General features: G+C 44.6%; 1 protein-coding gene across 3 annotated transcripts in view; it reads left to right on the top strand.

Moving 5' to 3' along the window:
* The first annotated feature begins 337 nt into the window (after positions 1 to 337).
* PCGF5 (polycomb group ring finger 5) overlaps positions 338 to 6,000 on the top strand; it is a 65,758-nt gene continuing 60,095 nt past the window's right edge. For all 3 annotated transcript variants that reach the window (XM_063163529.1, XM_063163531.1, XM_063163526.1), the window contains exon 1: positions 338 to 413. The gene's annotated coding sequence lies outside the window, so the exon portion shown is untranslated. The remainder of the gene's footprint in view (positions 414 to 6,000) is intronic.

Genomic DNA, 6,000 nt, shown 5'->3' with positions numbered 1-6,000 from the left:
GAGCCCGCGGGGCACTGGCGGCTCCGAGCCCCGCAGCCCGGCGGGGGCTCCACCGGCGGGCGAGCGGCGCCGGGGGCCCCCGGGGCGGCAGCGCCCGAGCCGGGCTGTGCCCCAGTTTGTGTCCAATCAGAGAGTGCAGCGCCTGCACCGGGCGGGCGGCAATGCGTAAACAAGCCCCGGGAACTCCTCCGCCCCCCGCGCTCCCCTCCGCGCCGCTCCCCGCGCCGCCCCGCAGCCGCCCCCGCCCGCTGACAAGTCCGGCGAGGCGCGTTCCCGCCGCTCCGCCGCCTTCCCCTCCCCCGCCCGCCCGCCCCGCCGGCGCCGCCCGCGCTGCCCAGCCGGCGCCGCCCGCGCTGCCACACGCACCCACTCCCGCACACGCCCGCGGGTGCCCGTGGCCTCTACAGGGGAAGGTAAGGGGCCCGCCGGGGGCCGCCGGGCAGGCGGCGGCGAGGTGCGGATGCGAGCGGGGGGGGATCATGTGTCATAACAAGTTGTTGAACGTGACATTGCTCTTGAACTGCGGCGGCGGCGGACGCCGGGCCGCCGCCGAGTAACTTTCTCCTCCAATTCGGCGCTGAGGAGGGAGCCGGCGGCGGCCGGGCAGGGCGACGGGGCTGGAGCCGGCGGGGCTGGGAGCGCTCGGCAGGGGCTGATGCCGCTCGCGGTGCTGGCGGCTTCCTGGGGAGACGGCGCGCGGCGCGGCGGGGGACGAGCGAGGGCTCCGCGTCTGGCGCCTGCTGCGGGAGCCGCTGCCGCCCCGGCGAGGATTTTTCTAGCAAGGCGCCGGGGCGGGCGGTGAGCGAGGAGCGGGTGCCCGTCCGAGCATCTCCTCTCGCGGGTAGCTATCCCCGCTGATGCTCCGTGGCGGTTTGGCTCGCTTCCGGCGTGATTAGCTCGGCTTATTATGTAAGATGTCACCGGAGGAGGAGAGGCACAAGCCGTCGGTGTGGCGGAGGGGGGAACGCACCGGTCCGCCGCGCCTTGCCCGCTCCAGGTACCGGAGCAGAGCGAGCAGCCCCAGCCCGAAGGGGACGGGAGCTCCCCTCCGCTCGCAGTCCGCCGCTGGAATACGGCTGCTCGCTTTACACGTGGGTTGGGTGTGTTCCCCAAACCTTGCCTTTGAGCAGAAACGTAACCTGTCCTGCTTCGTCTCCCATGTTTAATTGCCTCTATTCTCTCTCAAAGAAAAAAATAAACATGCGAGCATAAAAAAAGTTTAAGAACTTGATTTTTGCTTCCTTTATGTGCATATTTAGTAGATTAATATGATCTGGAGACGATTGAATGAATCATCAGTTCCCTGAAATAAAAGCAAGTGAATCATCTCGCATACACAACTGAGGGAGCATGGTTGGTACCGTAGATAGTGAAAGGTTGGTGTCAGTTTCTGTCGCTCGATGGGATGTCAGAAGTAGACAATGCTCAGAAACCCAGCAGTTTCCTGCGGCTGGTTTGTGAACTGTGAAAGTTTTGCACCATTCAAATGCAGTTTTTCTGGCTCAGTGGTTAAATGGTAACCTTTTTCTGTTAGCAACTTGTTATCCATAATTTTAGCCAATAGTTAAAAGGGGGGTGTAAATGGTAAGAAGTAAGTTACTGTGTTATTCAAAGTGTATTAATTTAAAATAAAATTTAAACAATAATACCTAAAAGTAGCATCACAGTATGTCTATACCCTGAAGCCAGAGACAGATCCCAGATGCTTTTAATCTGGGTTTTGTTTTCCTTAGGTCTTTTTTTAAGCAAAAATAGTCTCTGTTGAAGTAAAAAAACACATAAATATGTATTTTTAAAAGCTAAGCCAGTTGATTTAATAAACATGTTGGAGTTGTACCTAGATAGACTTGTGTTCCTGGTCCTCTTGCCTGTTGGTGTTTAAAATGGGATAGAGTCTGGATCCTATATATAGTTGTCCTTTCAACTGCAGCTTGCTTCCGAAGTGGATTTTTCATCCTCTAGTTTTGGGACACATTCTTCTCTTCTTGTACAGAGGCAGAACTATGAATTTTACAAGATTAATTTTTCTTTTTTACTGAGCATACCTGCCACTGTGAAGAAGCAAAGTCACTGTTTCTGGTGGGGAGGTAGTGCTTCACACATCCAACCACCTGGATTTACAGTATAACTGTGTGAAAGTCTTTGTATGTCCTGCTAGTGAACGATTCTGTTTCCTGTGGCATCAGGTGTCCCTTATCACACTGCCTGTGTTTTGTACCTCCTGCCATTCTCCACGTGGGAACAGAAAGGATTGCTTTGGTGTTTGTCACTGCTGGGGCAAAAGGACATGTTATCATTTTTGTTTCTCTAGAACTATGCACTGGCACCTCATAGTATTAATTAGAGGATTAGAGCAGTAAAGTGTGGGAAAATTGTATTACTTCAGGGTTCATTGTGTGGATTTTAACATCTCCCTATCAGAAATTCCAAAGTGTTAACCAAGTTAAGACTGCACATGACAGTGAAAGCACTGTAATAGCGAATCTCGTAGGTATGCTGGGTGGTCAAGTTAACAAACAGGAAAAATACTGCTTTAGTTGTGCATTTCATTCAATGATTGAATAGCATTCATCTTTATTTATTCAATTTTCCTTAAAAAGAAGATAAAAACATACAATGTGTGGGGCATTCTATGTGCCCAGACCTCAGTTGAAAGCAGTAAAGGAGATAATACTGAAAGTGGACTTAACACTCTGCTCAGCTGGTTTTCCTTGCTCTATGGACACTCTAGGATTTAAAGTGGAAATGAAAAACTCTAGGTTTCACTTGTAAGTCTGCAGAATATGCAAAATAAAGTGAGATAAAATGTATTGGTTTAAAGTTGCTCCTGTGCAGCTCCATTTTTAGGACTGATAAGCAAGTTACTGTGGGATGCACAGAAGGGAAAAGTGGAGGGCAGTGCAGATAAAAGTGAAGTGTCTGAACTTTGTATCTTGATTTTTGCCAAGTTGGCGATACATAGGAATTGTTCTTATCATGACCTTTTGAAAGAGTGGTGCCAACAGCATCTTTATATGTTCTTCCTGCTATCTGAATTAGAACATCCCAGTGAGAAAAAAAAAAACAACAACCCAAATGATTAGTTCCTTTTTGCAGTTTTGGCTGTCAAGACCCCTTTTAAACAAGTACAATAGTCCCAGGCAAAGTTTTGATCATTTTCTGTAGAAGGACATACTGCTGGTGTTGAAAAGGGGAATCCTTTCTTCAACTATTGGAAACTTTGCACCAAGTACGCCTTAGCTTGGGGTTGTTTAACAAATCCTCAGTTAAAAAACATTTGTTGCAGTTGTCTGGGAAAAAGTTTTATTTCTATTATTAGACTAAATATTTGAAAGATAAAGAAAACAAAGTTGATTCTGTATCAGTGTTGTAGCTATCTCTTTTGAGTGATGGTGGGTAATGCCTTTGAGTGATGGTGGGTAGTGCATTTCTTACAATGAAGCATATTTTCCTGATTATTGTGGTTTCATCTTTAAACTTTTCCAATAGATGTAGTGCCATGAAAAGTAACAGCTTGACAGTCTCAAAGCCTGAAGCCTGTAATGAGCAGAGCAGGTGTAGCACTGGCAGCCAGCTCCATCAGGCTGTGACAAGTCAGTGTCTGTCTCAATGTGTGTCCATGGGAAATAGAAGTGTTGCTGTCCTTATCAGGATTCCTGCTTATAAACCAGAAATTGCTCACTGTCAAGTGTGGGCCACTTCTGGAATGAAAGTGTTACTTAAGCACTATGGTCTCAATAGCTGTCACTATTAGTTCTTACTTGTGAAACAAGTAATTTTGACTGCTTACCTAAAACTGAAACCATTTATTAAATTATTAATAGTGAAATTCATGCATATGTCAGTAGCTTTCCTAACAGCTAACCAAACTCTTGATTTACTGCTGTGCATTGGTCATTTTTTTCCTGTAATAGATTAATTTTGTTTGCCATTGGTTTATGTATGTTTTGAGATTTGAAAGGAATTAAGAAAGTAGCCTGCTGATTTGCCATAATATTCCTATTTTCATGAAAGATCTAACCAGGAAAAGACAAATAAACTTACTTTCTCAGAAGAGGTCAAAGATGAGAATAACAGTTATTGGGAGGATCTTCACTTCCTTGAGATGCTGTTGTGTCAGTGACTGGTGCATCACAGAGAACTTTAAGTTGCTGCAGTCTGTAGTGGTTCAAGATTTGCCTTCCCACACCGAGTCTTCACTGGTACTTGAGTCGGTGCTCATTGTTTTAGAGAGGCACATGTGGAGATGGAGCAGAGTGCTGGAGAACAGGTATCCACCCTGCAAACAGGGGATGCCTTTCCTGGCTCCTTTGCTCAGCTTCAGCATAGCTTCTTCCACAAGGAGGAAAACCACTTTATGTTCCACAGCAATTCTTATCAGAAAGAACCCTTCCCACACACAGCATACCAGTGGAGATGTAGCAAGAATAGCAGTGAGACCTAAACGGTGAGCAGTGATATTTTCCTGATTCATGGCTGTGATTCTCATTACATGCATGATATTGATGCAAGTGTTACAGAATTACTGTCTGTCAGCTGAAGCTGTGAGTACAATCTGATAGCAGCAGGGAGAGCCCCAGTTTGTAATTGTGTAAAATCACTCACATCCGGTTTGTTATTCCCATCTTTCAAACTCTACCCTACACACTTGTTTTGCTCACCTGTTGTTGCAGCTTAGTTTTTGAAATACAAGCTCTTGGGGAACCCCTTGTAATTCAGTCTGACTTTTTGCATTGTGTTACATCTATTAAAGTCTTTGTGTACAAACAAAATACCCCTAAGTAAGGGAATCCACATTTTAAGTATTCTCTAGATAGATTTCAGTGCTGGTTACCACTAATCAGATCAGACAGAGAGAGAAATTCTCTCTGCCACAAAAAAAAGTAGTAGATCTTAAGATAAAAGTCTTGAATGATTCTTAGAGAAGTGTCACCACTGATTAAAGCAAATGTAATTATATTTATTTCCTTCCTTAAGAAGAAGAATGGAATATGTAAGAAACCAGACTCTTGATTAATTTCATAGTGAAAACACAGTTCTTCTTTCAGATGAAAGATCGTCTCTTAAATAGCCAATATGTGTATTGAATGAAGTTAACGATGTTTCTTTCTTTCATAGTTTTATAAAATTGTTGTTTACTTTTTTTAAGAATCATCAGTACTAGCGGCAGAGACAAAAGATCCTTTATATGATATAAATGATATTTTGAGTAAGTATTCTTGATTGATTCTGGCTGTAGAATTTCCCTGCATACAAAGTGATTTTGAAGAGCTGCTTAATCAAACCAATATTTTTCAGCTTTCTGTCTTAACTCCTTTGATAGATCATAGATAAAGTAAATTTTAATGCTTTCATCCCAAATACATATTTACTAAAAGTACAAGTGGGGTTTTTTTGTGTGGATAGTGATCAGAGAATGCTAATAGATTTACTTGTAATTATGTACTCAGTGATAGTTGGTGCCTTACACAGGCTAGTGTTTAAAATCTACTATGTAACTCTTATGTATTTATTGCTGAAAACTTAAAATGTAAATTTACATGGGATTAATCTCCAATTCAAAATTGCCATTAATTGCAGAGAAGCTCTTTCAGTTTATTTATTGTGAAGCTGGGTGAAACCAGTGAGATTTGTAACAGAGGAGCTTTACTTCAACATCTGGCTTCTCCAGGTGTAGCAGCTTTAGGTACATCCACTAGTACAATAGGGAAAAGCACAAAAACTGTTGGGCATGCAAACTCTTCTTTAGGTTTTGAGCAAAAGCAGCAAGCAATGAACCAGGGCTGCAGTTCCAGAAGACATCTACAGCCACTGCTCAGAACAAGGGAAGTGCTGCTGCTATGGCTTATGCTCTCTGAGCCCTGGCAGTCATTAAACCCCCAAATTAGACTTAACTAAACCACCAAGAAACTAGGGAGAAGTTTTCTGCTGCTCTAGAGTATTAAATGGACTTAGAGATGGATCAACAAGCTCCAGAGTGGTGCTTCCCTTCTTTTTGGT

This window comes from Melospiza melodia, chromosome 9 (assembly GCF_035770615.1).
Source record: "Melospiza melodia melodia isolate bMelMel2 chromosome 9, bMelMel2.pri, whole genome shotgun sequence".
Lineage (NCBI taxonomy): Eukaryota > Metazoa > Chordata > Aves > Passeriformes > Passerellidae > Melospiza > Melospiza melodia.
This window is presented reverse-complemented; position numbering and strand designations above follow the sequence as displayed.